This window comes from Candoia aspera, chromosome 1 (assembly GCF_035149785.1).
Source record: "Candoia aspera isolate rCanAsp1 chromosome 1, rCanAsp1.hap2, whole genome shotgun sequence".
In the NCBI taxonomy this organism is placed as follows: domain Eukaryota; kingdom Metazoa; phylum Chordata; class Lepidosauria; order Squamata; family Boidae; genus Candoia; species Candoia aspera.
Window position 1 is genome coordinate 32,053,059 of NC_086153.1, and position 13,645 is coordinate 32,066,703.

At 38.9% G+C, this 13,645-nt stretch overlaps 1 protein-coding gene across 1 annotated transcript in view; it reads right to left on the minus strand.

The window, feature by feature from the left end:
- Window positions 1-13,645, minus strand: part of SPTBN1 (spectrin beta, non-erythrocytic 1) — a 205,392-nt gene that overhangs the window by 149,839 nt on the left and 41,908 nt on the right. The window lies entirely within an intron of this gene.

Genomic DNA, 13,645 nt, shown 5'->3' on the forward strand with positions numbered 1-13,645 from the left:
ACCACTCATATCTCTGCATACATTCACTGTAACGTTTACAGTGGGCACCATTTTTATCATCCATTTTTAAATTGATCTTTTAAAATGCTGCAAACTCTTTTAGAGTTCTCTGCATCTCTTTCTTGCCATCTAGTGCTCATCCAGATTTTTGTAGTCCTAATTCTCATTTTCATCCTGCAGGTATTTGCACTCTTTGTATTACTTTTATGTCCATAGGGAGAGAGAGAAGGTGATCACCCATCATTCTTAGCCATTTCTCTCTGATTGAGAAATTTCCCAATAGCCCCAGTAACTTGGTCAGAAACTCCTGCCTATAATTCTATTTTCAATGTCCAGATCTAAATGCTTATGTAGCCAACATCTCCCCACCTGTGCATGAGAGATATCAGCAAATTCAGAAAAACACCAAAGGTTGCAGTTGTACAAACATCTATTTTTAAAACAAAAACCTAAGAGAGTCCAGTGAAGACTCACCATGTTCAGTGGCTACAGAATACCAACTACTGATGAAGGTTAGCACGGAACTAGATGAAGGAACGAAGTTCCTTGCATAAGGGCACGGCTCATAGCTGGCAGTCTGAAGCACTGAAGCTTTCTATGGTGCAACTCTTTGTTGCAAGTATCATGTTTTTCGTACTAAGACTGTTACATAATTTGAAGAAAGTTCAGTAGTCTGAAGGTGCTTTAAATGTCCATTAGAATAAATTGTTCATGCAGAAAATAGAAAAGAAAGCCTTCAGATTTCTTCTAATTCCCTAAGAACTTTTCCTTCAGGGAAAAAGCCCAAGTCAAAATGCAGTCAACTGCAATCCAAGTGCATTTCAAGATATTTGTAAAGAGACAAGCCCCCTTGAGAAATGTGCATTAGGAACATGAATTTGGTTCAGGGGTTGTTTGTTTGTTTGTTTTGGCAAAATGAAGTGGGAATTTTCCTGATAACTTCAGATTGAGATTTCATTTTCAAATGCTTATGTTGTATAGTTAAAGAAAACCCAGCACATTAATAAACAAAACCCAGCTCTCTGTAAATAGTGGAAAGAATAGCTTTTCCCTTAATGCAACAGCATTCTACTTAAAGGAATATCATTTTATTTCTGCATAAGGGATCACTGGAAAAAGTGTAGTCTGGATGTAGTCTAATGCACTGCAATACTTCCAATTTAACTGGGAAGAAATTCAGAACATAAGAGAATGCAAAAACTGTACCTGCCTGCAATTCGTTAATGCGGTCACATCATCTTTCAGGATTGTACAGCTGCTGTGGGCACTGAATCCCGAAAACAGATGCAGCTGCTTTAATGAGTTCCAGGCAGATGCTGACTTTATGCTCTCCTGATCTCCAAGGCATTTTTCCCCAAAAATAATCTGAAGCACTGCACTGCTCACCGTCTTTTCTAGCACCTTATTCTGTCCTATTTATAGAACCAGCCTGGATATTTAGTTACTTCTCCTTTCTGTTTCCTCAAATGGTCAACATGTAGCAGGAAGATTAGAAAAACCTTCATTGCCTGGAGTGCAATAGTTAATATTGTCCACAAAAACAACAAAACCAAACTGCTGTTGAACAATCCAGTTGTGAAGTACAAGCAGCTGTGGCCAACATTACTTTGAATTGCCAAATATTTTCTTTTCCTGAGACAATGAGAAATTTAGTTTAGGTTCCTGGCTAAAATGCTCTCTTTTTTAAATGAACAGGGAGATATCATGCCTTATTAACTTGGAAAAAAAGAAAAAAACTCTAAATATGGGCACTTCTGTTCCTTGCCCTTTGGTGCAGAGAGCACTTCTCTTTCTAAGTTAAAGCAGTGCCTGGCAGTTCACTCATCCTGGTCTTACCAAGTTATACCATGTCAGACCTGCACCTCCATTAAATCCGCCATTAAATCATCACTACAGATGCTTCATTCTGAATCAGGCGTGTTCAGTGCCAGGTCCCTTCTTACTATGGCACCATCTCTCTGGAATACTCTCCCCAACTCTGATCTCCTTTTGGCACAAACTAAATAGGTTTTTGATTTTTCTAGACCTTTTATGACCTTCTGCTGTCATATTCCCAGGCAACAACTATCCTCAAGGGGGATTCTGGGACTTGCAGTTCCAACATTCCTGCAGTCTACCAGGTTCAGGAAGGTTAGAGCATTCTGTTCTGTTCTGATTTGTTTGGTTTGATTTTATTGTTTCATCTGACTGATACTCCAGAGAGCTTTGGCAGCAAAAAAGCAATTCAAGCAAAACCATGTCAATAGGAATCCTTTTATTTTAATACCCCATTTGCTTGTTCAGAACATTCAAGATTTGTCATGAGTGCTGCAATGTGCAAGCTGGCAGATCTAAACTGCCTCTTTTGCTCTTTTGCTCTAGCTAACTGATGCCACCTACTGACAACACAAATGGATTCTTAGGTCATACCAGAAAGCAGGTATCATTTGCCTGGGAAAAATAACCCTTATGGAATCTCAGGAGAGGTGAAGGACCAAGGAACATTCCTAGATTTGATTTATGTCTTATGCAGAGTAAAAATGTTAATCACTTAGTATCTTATCCTTTACTTTCTGCTATTGCTGTCTTATATCTGAGGTAATAAGAGGCAAAAGATGAATCTCTGTTCATTTGCTTGCCAGATTTTTTTACCTGCATTCATACCTATTTTTATACATAGCATAAAAATCCTCAGGAAATGGCAACATCTAGCTAACTTAGGCCAAGATGCTAAGCAGGGTCTGGTATAGTTACCACTTAGATAGGACACTACCATGGAATACCTCTCCAGGGTTGTAGGTTAGACTGGGAAATTGAAAAAAAACATGGTAGAAGAACTACTTTCTGTTGTTGCCAAGAAAACTGCATGGACATGTTTGGGCATTCACCAGGAGTTGAGTTTGACCTTTTGATCAGGAGGGGAAAAAAGCTTAAACTCCCTTGTACTGTATTCCAGGTTATCTGATCTGGAAATTTCTGATGAAGCACCTTGTTCTTTCCTCTGAAATACGTATTTGCTTTAAACTGCAATTTTACACTATGGGATTGACATTTCCCACAGAAGGTACCTTCACTCCCACTGCCTTCAGCCTGTATGTTGTTCTTTGGCTGGGGAAGAGAAGGAAACAATGGGAGAGGATTATGCAATTGCGATTAAGCACTTGATAAGAAGGTTGCTAGAGCAACCCTGGCGATTTGAACTGTTTGCTTAGGGCCTTATGCAAAGCCAGTCGCATCAGGGGCAATTCCTTGGACTGCACAGGCTCTCCAGCAAGGAATTTCACAAACTAAAGACAAGGCTCACAGTGACTATCCTCAACCTGTTACTCAAGCAGTGTTAACTGTACAATATGAATATAAGCCATATCTCCGTTTAATTCAAATGAACAGTTGCATCAGTTTAACACATTCTGACCAAACTGCACATCCCATAGTGTTGACTACGCTGTTCTCAGGACCAATCCTTACCTTACAATATTTACTTATTCAATTTCTACCCTGCCTTCCCATTCATACCATGTTCAAGAAGGACAGAATTACACATTCGCCAACAGTCCATACTGTCATAGTTTGGATTCCACATTGCCTAGTAACCAGCTAGTCCTACCATTAGATGGCATGAGACAGTTGTCTCAGGTGGCTGTGACTGGGAAATAACTGGCAGGGAGCAACTAATTCCCCTATGCAAACTTGCTGCTCTCGAGTGGGGTGGAGGAAGCTGTTCTATCCCCAGTACCAAAATTCAGCCGTTACTCTGATTTTGTCTTCTTGGCACTCTTCCAGATGGGTAGGGAACACAGCTCTCAGGAGTGCAAGCCAAAAACTCCTGTGATGGCTGAGAGTTGTGGTCTCAGCACATATAGAGGGCTGCAGGAGGAGGAGGTCATTTTAAGTAGATTCTACATAAAATATGGACCAAGGCCACCATCTTGTGCTTTGTTTCAGGGAGCAAAGTATCTGAATCATCCAGCTGCAGATGTGTATTGTCTCTCCCGTTACTTCCCCATTTTTGGAGGAAAGGATCACATTTATTGTGACTCCATTTGATGCATAGCTCCACATATGATTGAAAATCAAGCAATTTGCCATGCAGTTTGCCAGTTGTTGTTCATTTAAAAAAAATAGCCAGCGCAGGAGGGATCCAAGGGCAAACTGCATGTCAGTCATATCTAGCTTGTTCCCTGGGATGAGATAAACCCAAAGAGCCCTATAGAAGTTTTTTTTCCCCCCAAAGCAGCCCTAATTTTATTTCTTTTGCAGTTTTTATAGCCTGCCCAACTTGGAAGAGTACATGCCACAGTAAATTACATTTGGTTCTCAGGGGAATATGGAAGGAAGGGAAAATCAGCCTCTTTTTCAAAAAGAAGTACACCACACAATTTCTGAATATTTTGTTCAGGTAAATATTATACAATACACATTTTCACTGTACGCCCAGCTTTCACAGCAGACATGGTGGCAAACCCATTTCTGGATTATAGCATTGTAGCACAAAAATGAAGTCTTACTGTACATAACTGAATGTTTCTACACCTAAAAGAATCCATCACAGAGAATAGTAAATATCAAGGAGAAAACTTTTGGTCTAGCATTCTATCTGAAATGTTGAATTTTCCATTTGCAATCATTCACTGGTCTGTGTTTCAGTGGAAAAGCAAGATACTGTATTTAAAATAAATAGTAGTACTAGAACTAAATGTGTTAACTCCAATTTGGAATCCTGAAGCACTGCCAAACAGCGAACCCATTCCTTTGGAGGCAGACTGAGCCATGTAGGTGATGTGTTTTCCTACTCAACCAGGTTCCTCTCCATCAATAACTCTGCCTTATGTAGAATAGATATCATAGCACTGAGTCTTCATCTGTAAGTACATTTCAATCTCTGTGGTTTCCCTAACCAGATCATTCTCTCTCTCTCTCTAAAAGTTTTGTGTCTGTTTGATACTTTGTAACCTTTAACTGGGTGAAACGGTGCATCATAGGGCAAAAATTTTTGAACCAAGGTACCTCAAGTGGGCTAACTTACAGAATGCATCCAAAATCCAGGACCCAAGACTCCCATGGAATTGAAATTTTCCATTCCAAATTTGAAATTCTCCATTCCAAATTTTATAAAACATTTTATGATGTAATACAAAATGTCATAAAACATTTCCTGACAACTCCTGATGTTTGACTGTGATATACAGTTCAACATTGGCTACTTTCAAGGCAGATACATCTCTGAATATCTTCCTGAAGTTTTAAGAACTTTTCCAGAGAAGGCAGTACATTAGAAGCTCTGCCATTGTGGAAGGCATTGAGGAATCTGGTAAGGAAATACCTCTGAAATGATGACCCAGCAGGTCATGGGTTGTCTAGTATACTACAAGAGAGAGACACATAGTCATTTAAACTTGTTTGCTTTATAAAACTGTTGTTTCATTTGACATTTGTTTTCTGTTGGTTGATTTTATTCCCATTCAGTGCGTGCTGTGTTTGCATATAAAAATAAACAAGAACTGCAGGCTGATCCTGGAATACTGCACGAAGGGGGTAATTGTGCATGCAGTTTGCTTGCTTCTGCTTCACTTCTTCCTTCATGGAAGTAGATAAAACAAAACAAAACAAAACAAAAGGAAAACCACTGGAGATATTCAAACCTAGGCTTCTGGTTTGTTATTCCCCAAACAAACCAGGATCATAAACCAGGAATAAACCAGGATTAGTCATTGGCTTATACATGGGGTTTATGGCCAAACTAAATGAATTTGCAATCTTTGTGGCGGCCTAATACTCAAGGCAATGCCGTATGTTTTATTCGTTCATTTTATTATTTACATATTATTTACAAATAGAGGACTGTCTAGGAAATTCTACTCATTCTGAATTAGAAATGAAGTTATTTGCATTTATGGTTTTTTAATGAAACCATCTTGTTAATAGCAGTATTAGGACAACACTGGTCAGAGAAATTTTCTGTGGAATGCTACACTTCTTTTATAAGATAATTAATTGATTTAACTTCTTTATTCTTGGAAAACTCATCCATTTCCCTTATTCAGACAAATTTCAAAGATGGAGGGCTTATCTGTCCTATCAGGTTGCTTTCAGTTCCTCTTGGCTAAAATGTGATGGCATTTTAAAGGCAAATAGACATTCAGATTGCCTAGAACCTAAGAAGACAACCATGGCTGTGTATACTTGGTGTCTATGCAACTGGGTCTGCTAAGAAAATGCAAGAAGCTAGAGAGAAACTAAAAAACCATGTCCTCCTCCATGGGAAATCTTGTCCAGCATTTCCTGCAGTTTTTGTAATTTCACTAGGTGTTCTTCACACACTTTCAAACATTCCAATATAAGGACTAGAGCATTACTTTTCATAAAGGAATATAGGAATAATTGTGATGAAGGAATGGGTGAGCCATTAAGGGAGGAAAAACAGCAACTGGGTCCTGGGAAAGGGGCAAGTGTGAGAAAGAAACTCAAAATAACCCTGCCTTGATTTGGTTTGGTGTAAGAAAGGACAGACCAAAACTCTGCGAGGCTTTCAAAATCGATGTCAGCCCTTTCCCAGGTCAGGAAACAGACACCACAAGGATTACAGGAACACTACTTTATGGTTATAGGGTATAATAACAGAATCTTGGATGGCCCTTCCATTCCTTCATCAAGGAAGTAATTCCTTAAATTTGAATTCCAAGGGCTGAATTCAACACTTAATATCACATACTTCATTAGTGGGCTTCCACAGAAACAGAGCATACCTAAAGGTTTCCCTGGATATCAGTGCAGACAGGAAGCATGGGCCTATGGAAGCAACGGGTCACTGGCAACCAACTGAAGGTCCATGTCTTTGTTATTTGTTCAGTTGTTCAGTGCCCAACCTGCTGATTTCAGCAAGTCCTTTGTAGTGACTGACCAGCTCTGATCAGACACCGAATCAGAATAAAGCAGGAGGCAGTCTGGATTGCCCTTCAAAGTGCTCACAGCTGCACTTTGCAGATATGTGAAGGGGACCTATTCTGGAAAAAGACGACTTTCACTGGACTACGTGGTAAAGAATTTTAACTATATTTACACCAGGTTATATAACTAAGGAAACCATTGTCTCCTTCTTTAGCATATCTCCTTCATAAGAGAGCTCACTATTCCTCCCCTTCTGCAGTGAGAGGACTGAGTGAAGCACACACACTCTGTCATATACCTGAGGCACCTACCTAGCAAACCCACTGGCAAAATCCTAGAGCTTCGAGGGCATTTATTTTTAGCCTGATTAGCCTGAGAGGATTTAAAATCCCACCCACCTGTCAAGTAGATATTACAGTTGTAATGGGTCTGTCACCAAAAGCAGCATCTTTATGGCAAACAAGCCCCATATCAGGCCCTGTACAGTAGCTGCAAGTCTTTACTATGTGACCAATTCCCCTTCTGTTACAAGCCTTTGAGACCCTGACAGCAGCCATGGGACAGGAATTTTGGAGAAAGATCATCCCAGAATAGGAAAAGCTTGTCAGTTAAGACTGAGAACTGCGGTATCCAAGGCAAGATTTTTTCAACAATGGCACAAAACTATGGATTACCTTCTCCTAGATAGGTACTAGGTTTCCTCACGTTTAGGGTTTAGATGATTCCTGAAGACCTTTTTTTTACATTAGTTCTGTGATGATACTGTATTAATTTATTGTGTCTGGATTATTATTTATTGCTTCAGTTTCAATCTGCTGCCATTTTATATGCTTGTTCAAATTTGTTTCTAATGTTTCCTGTTTTGTCTGTTTTTATTTTAAAAAGACTTGCGTGTCTTTTATGACAAGAAGGTCCTCTTCCTCAATCTCCTGAGTCCAATGGATACTGATTTAAGAGGAAACAGAGTAAACCAGAAACATTTGCTTTCCAGTCAAATTCCTGATAAGTATTTTTTAAATTCACACATAATGATCACAAATGTGGATTCATAACTTTCAGATCTGGAAATAGTAATTTTATATCTTCCAGAAGAGTATAGGAGGAATTTGACATCTGTCATAATGGATTAGAGATGTCTGCAGGGTATGGTAAAAAAAAAAATCAATATGATAGCCATGATGGGTGATGAAAGCTCCACCCATGTTTATATGTGTTGCCCATAAAAAATGGGTGGAGCTTTGATCGCACCATTACAATTGCCATCTTGACTACAACTATACTCTGTAGACAGCCCTGTATTGGATGGTATGCAGGTACCAAGAATCAAGCCTGATTTGATGGCTCTAATGAATAACATTGATAACAATATACAATTCACTTCCTATTCTCAGGCTTAACTGGTCTTGTCAGCCCAATGCTAGGCTTTTAAGTATTAACTGCGATGATGTGGAAAGAAGCTATAGGGGTGGCAATCCCATAATAATATATACAGCAGCGATGTATGACAAAGCCACACAAACTTCTGCTGAGATTGCCACCAAACTGTGATTTTTAAAGTGACGGGATAAATTTCTGGAATACATTGAGGGCAATTATCAGTATGTTATTAATTGAACTGAATTTTATTTATTTATTATTCCGCCTTTATTATTTTTATAAATAACTCAAGGTGGCAAACATACGAAATACTCCTTCCTCCTCTTATTTTCTCCACAACAACAACCTTGTGAGGTGAGTTGGGCTGAGGGAGAGTGCCTGGCCCAAGGTCACCCAGCCGGTTTTCATACCTAAGGCAGGACTAGAACTCTCAGTCTCCTGGTTTCTAGCCCTTTGCCTTAACCACTAGACCATGTAAATTAAATACATTTTTATTTTTATCGATGTCCTGCCAACTCTTTGGAGTGTGGCCCTCAGCATGCCATTCAAAGACAGACTGGTCCCCATCTTGAAAACAGTGATATATGACGGTATGAAGGATTTCCACATGGGTGTTTATCCAGGCGTGGATCAAGCTGTAGTTAAACAACAGCAACAATTTATTACCATAGGAATAAATAAATAAGGAAACAGTTCATTTCTTTGCCTCTGCCATAATCAGCATTGACTATATGTTGCACTTTGAGATACTTTGTGACACAAGAAGACAGAGTTCATGAGAATGACATTTCTAAATCCTTATACTTCAAAGTCTGTGTCAAATAATGAAACAGACTCCTTTCTCTTGGCATCTTCTTCAAAACAAAATGAGAGAATAAATAAATTATAAGGAGCAATTGAGAGCAATGCTTTTTTCACACAGCTTTCAAAGGCTATTCCCAAAGGGTGGGACATATGTATTTACTTCCACAAATACTGTAAGGCGAATTTTAGTGCATTTTATCTGATAAGAAAATAAGCAATTTAATCTAAACCATCTGAGAATATATTGAAGAAAAACACACATACGTATACACAAAACCTTCACTAGATAACTTGGGTGAATCAAGCAGCTGGTATTTCAATAGGAAAAGGTTATCGCTGCTGTAATCCAGTCTCAACCACATCTGGATTATTTCACAATGCTCATACTGTCAAGGATTATCAACTGTTGAAGGAGCTAGCGGGGCAGCCAAATAGCTGGTGAGTATCAAATCCCAGAAGACCTCAGTTCTATGCAAATGATCTACTTCTTAATGAATCTACTACTCAGCCAATTGCATATTCTTGACATCGTATGAATAGATAACATGCAGAGGTCAGAGGACAAAGCAGCTCCCATCTAACCACAAACAGCTATAGTAAAAAAAGGCTAAGGATAGCTGTGTTCTAAATTAAAGACATAAGACTGTAATATTATCCATTGCCCAGTGTTATCCACTGGACTTCATGTGTATTGCCCCAGAGGGCAGGACCAGAACCAGTGGGTTAAAACTACAAGACAGTAGGTTCAGCTAAATGTCAGGAGGACGTCATGACTGTACAAGCTGTCAGCCAATGAAGCAGGCTGCTCATGAAGAGGTGACTTCTCCGTCACTGGAAATCTTCAGGGTTTATCTCAGAGATGGCGTGGATCCTGCCCTGAGCAGGAGGAGGTTGGACTAGATCACTTCTGTCATCTCTTTCAACCCTATGATTCTATGACCTGGTTTAGTAGTCCATCTTCTAAGTAAGTATTTATGTTAGTATTTATTAATTTATGGTTTATGTGGATTTACCTCACTTACTAGGAAACCAGTGTTGTCAATACACAACTTGTTACTAAGCCAAAAAATGGGTACCAATTAATTAGTTCAGTCTTTCTTAAAATGGGTCCTTTAGATATGTTGGGATTCAAATTCCTAGGAATTTCTTTGGTGATGCTGATCTTTGACCTGATTCCAATTTGGGAAGTTGAAGTCTCAACAGATCTGAAGGGGAACATACTATGTGTGAGAAAGATGTGTTAGAGAAACCAATTTTTTAAATAAAGAAATACATTTGTGCTGGAGAATAAGGTTTTTGCTAAATCCCATTCTGCAATACCTCAAGTCTCTGAAATTCTCCTGAAGAATTGGGAGGAACCTCAGAAATTGAGAGCGAAATGGCATTGGTAGCTTCAGAAGGAGAAGAGAATTGCCTATGTGGCTGTTAGGAGTCAACAATGACTTGATGGCACATAATTAATCAATTATTCAATTCTGAGGGGGCAGCAAAGAAATAAATAAAAAAGGAATAGATAATAAAATAGTAATTATTTGAGGAGGAGAGAAATTAAAAAAACAGAAGCCTGACTGACGAAAACAGCAATTAAAAATGTCCAAGGATGGGATTAGTTGATTTAAAACCACACAACTTAAGAATTTCTGATCTACTAAATATTACCTCCTTCCTGTAGTGACGCTGCCAAACAAACAGGCCAAGAATTTCTATACTTTTAATGAAACTGGCTCCCACTCTTAAATTCTCACTCCCTTTTCAGCCTAATCTTGTTAGATTTTCTTCCAAATTCTTCCCTGATGGTCGGTAATAATGGGCAGCAGCTGTGTGGCTAAAGTTGTCATGAGAAATGGAAATATAGAATGAAGACACTATCTGTATAAAAAAGCAGACTTGCTATAAATCAGGAATTGTGTTAGTATACAATATTACAGTAAGTAATCTGGGAAGTGAGAAAAGAATTTTAGTAACAAGTAATTTTTTTTTTTTTGCAGGAATACTGTGAAAACAGCTTCAAGTAAATAAAACAGACTTCCCAAGCTGTTGTTTCCAGTCCCCTTCTGCAAACCTGTTCCAATTTCCTTGGATCTATTTTAAAGTGTGGGTGCCAAGAACTGGACACAGTATTCTAGGTAAGATCTGACCAAAGCAGAATGGAGTGGAACAATTACTGCTGATGATTTGGAAGTATATCTCTGTTGGTGCCTAAAGTGGCATTGGCTTCTTTGCAGCCCCATCACAGTGCTGGCTCATATTCAGTTTGTAATTAAGACTGTTCCAAGAACTATACCTTTGTTTCTAATATGGAAATGATCTGCATTATTATGTTTTATAACTTTACATTACGTTTTATTTCTTAAATATTATTACCAATCCAGGTATGGATTGGTCCTGTGCCTGTACATCTGATTTGTGTTTTCTAAGGGAAGACCTTTCTTGTCTTTGTTAAATTTCTTTTGGTTACTTTTAGTGCATTTTTCCAACTTATCAAGACCATTTTGAATTTTATGTTTTGCCTTCTAAGTTACCCCACAATTTTATATCATCGGCAAATCTGATAAGCATTACCTCCACCTCCCAGGTAACAATCTCAGATTGGTCTGTAGTTTGTTGGATTTTCCTAATTCCCATTTTTGAAGACAGGTAATTTTGTTCTCTCATCTGGCACTTTACCAGTTCTGCAGGATTTTTCAAAGATAATACAAAACAGTTCAGCCAAACCATCACCTAGTTCCTTTGATACCCTAATTAAGATGCAACTAATCTGACCCTGAATTTAATCTTATTCAAGGTAACAAGGCATTCCCTTACCAGGATTCTATCAGTCTCAGTTCTGCTCCTTCATTCTGCCCTTTACAATTTCTTACTCCCTCTCTCTCTAGACCCAGACCCAGACCCAAACATACTAGGAAATATGTTTTTGTATGTAGGAATTGATGTGTAAAAGTATTTCTTGAAACAGTAGGAAGAGCTCAGGCAATAATGGAACTCAGTGGCTTCCTTTGCCTCTGGCCTGCATGCCTCATGTTTCTTTGATTGTTGTGAGCCACCCAGAGTTGTTGAGGGCTGGGTGGTATACAGGCTTAAATAACAATAACAATAACAATGAGGAGGAGGAGGAGGAGGAGGAGGAGGAGGAAGAAAGCATTACCAGTAGTAGTAGTCTGAGGCAAGTCAACATGTTCTGTACCTAATCTGACAAAGAATCCAAGGGCCTGATTTCTAATCATTTAAAAATTACAGGTAAAATATGTACCAAGGGTCTGCAATGAACAAAAGACCAGTCCTGCTGGGTCAGGTCAAGGCCCATCTCAGCCCAGCCTTTTGTTTCACCCAGTGAAGTGAGTTGGGCTGAGAGAGAGTGACTGGCCCATGGTCACCCAGCCGGCTTTCATGCCTAAGGCAGGACTACAACTCTCAGTCTCCTGGTTTCTAGTCCACCTTAACCACTAATTACTCCTCTGCAGTGCTGTTAAGTTTGAGCATATACTTCTGACAGTGGTGATTTATTGCTACCATAATGATTGGGTGGTTAATGAAAGTGAACTTGCTGAGATACTGGTAAATTTTCATCTGGATCACACTTCACTAGAGATGGAAGTTCTTAGCAGGTTGCATTGCCTGATCTATCTTGTCTGTGCTTGAAAGGTAAACAGAGTTAGTCCTGGTTAATGCTTAGATGAAAGATTAGCAGGTTATATTAGGGCTATAGCTAGACTGAGAAGTCAAAAAAGATCCTGGAAGAAAACAACGGCAAACCACTTCCATATTGTTGGAAGTGCACTCACCCGGAGTTAATTAAAACTTGAAGTATACATTTACTTTAGGACTGGAAGAAAAATTTAACCAATCCAACTTTTATTCCAGTTTACTCAATTTTCAACTCCTACATGTATTTGGGAACTAGAATGAATTTGTATGAAAAAATCTGCACTTTGCAGAATGTTGTGGTACAATTTGCAGCTTAAAGAATGTGCACAAAAATGTATTGTTTATGCCTCAAGGCACAAACAATACGCTTAGTGTGATTTGAAATGAACAGATGCATTTCTGGGATGCAGAATATCTGCTGATTATTTCTGATTTAAAGAAAGGGTATTTGGGGGGGTTGAGCAGTGATATCCTTTACTGGAAGGTATCCAACTCAACAGCTGCATTGCTTTGTGTCTTCTACAAACACGCTTGGAGTTAGCCAAAATGTCTATTTATGCTGGCTGACATCCAAGGTTTTATTATTATGTACTCTTAGTTCATAGTGAGAAATGTGAGCCAAGAAGAAAAATACACCCACTGAAGTTTCATAATTGGGGACATATGTTGTGGGTTTTGTAGCTTCATCCACCAGCCCGGTTATCACATATCGCTTCAATCACCTGTTTGCATTTCAAGGGTTTTTTTTTCTTTAATAACTGAGCTGTGTCAGCTATGCTCAGCGAACATTCTAGACTTTCTCATTCAATAGATAAAGCAACAACTTCTTTTTCCCCCACAGGCCAGATCGCCCATTAGCTTCAGACTGACTACTCTAATACAACCCCCCTTCTCCTGCTAAATGATAGTCTGAAACTCTGAAGAAGTGTTCACTGTCAGAGAAATTGTTTAA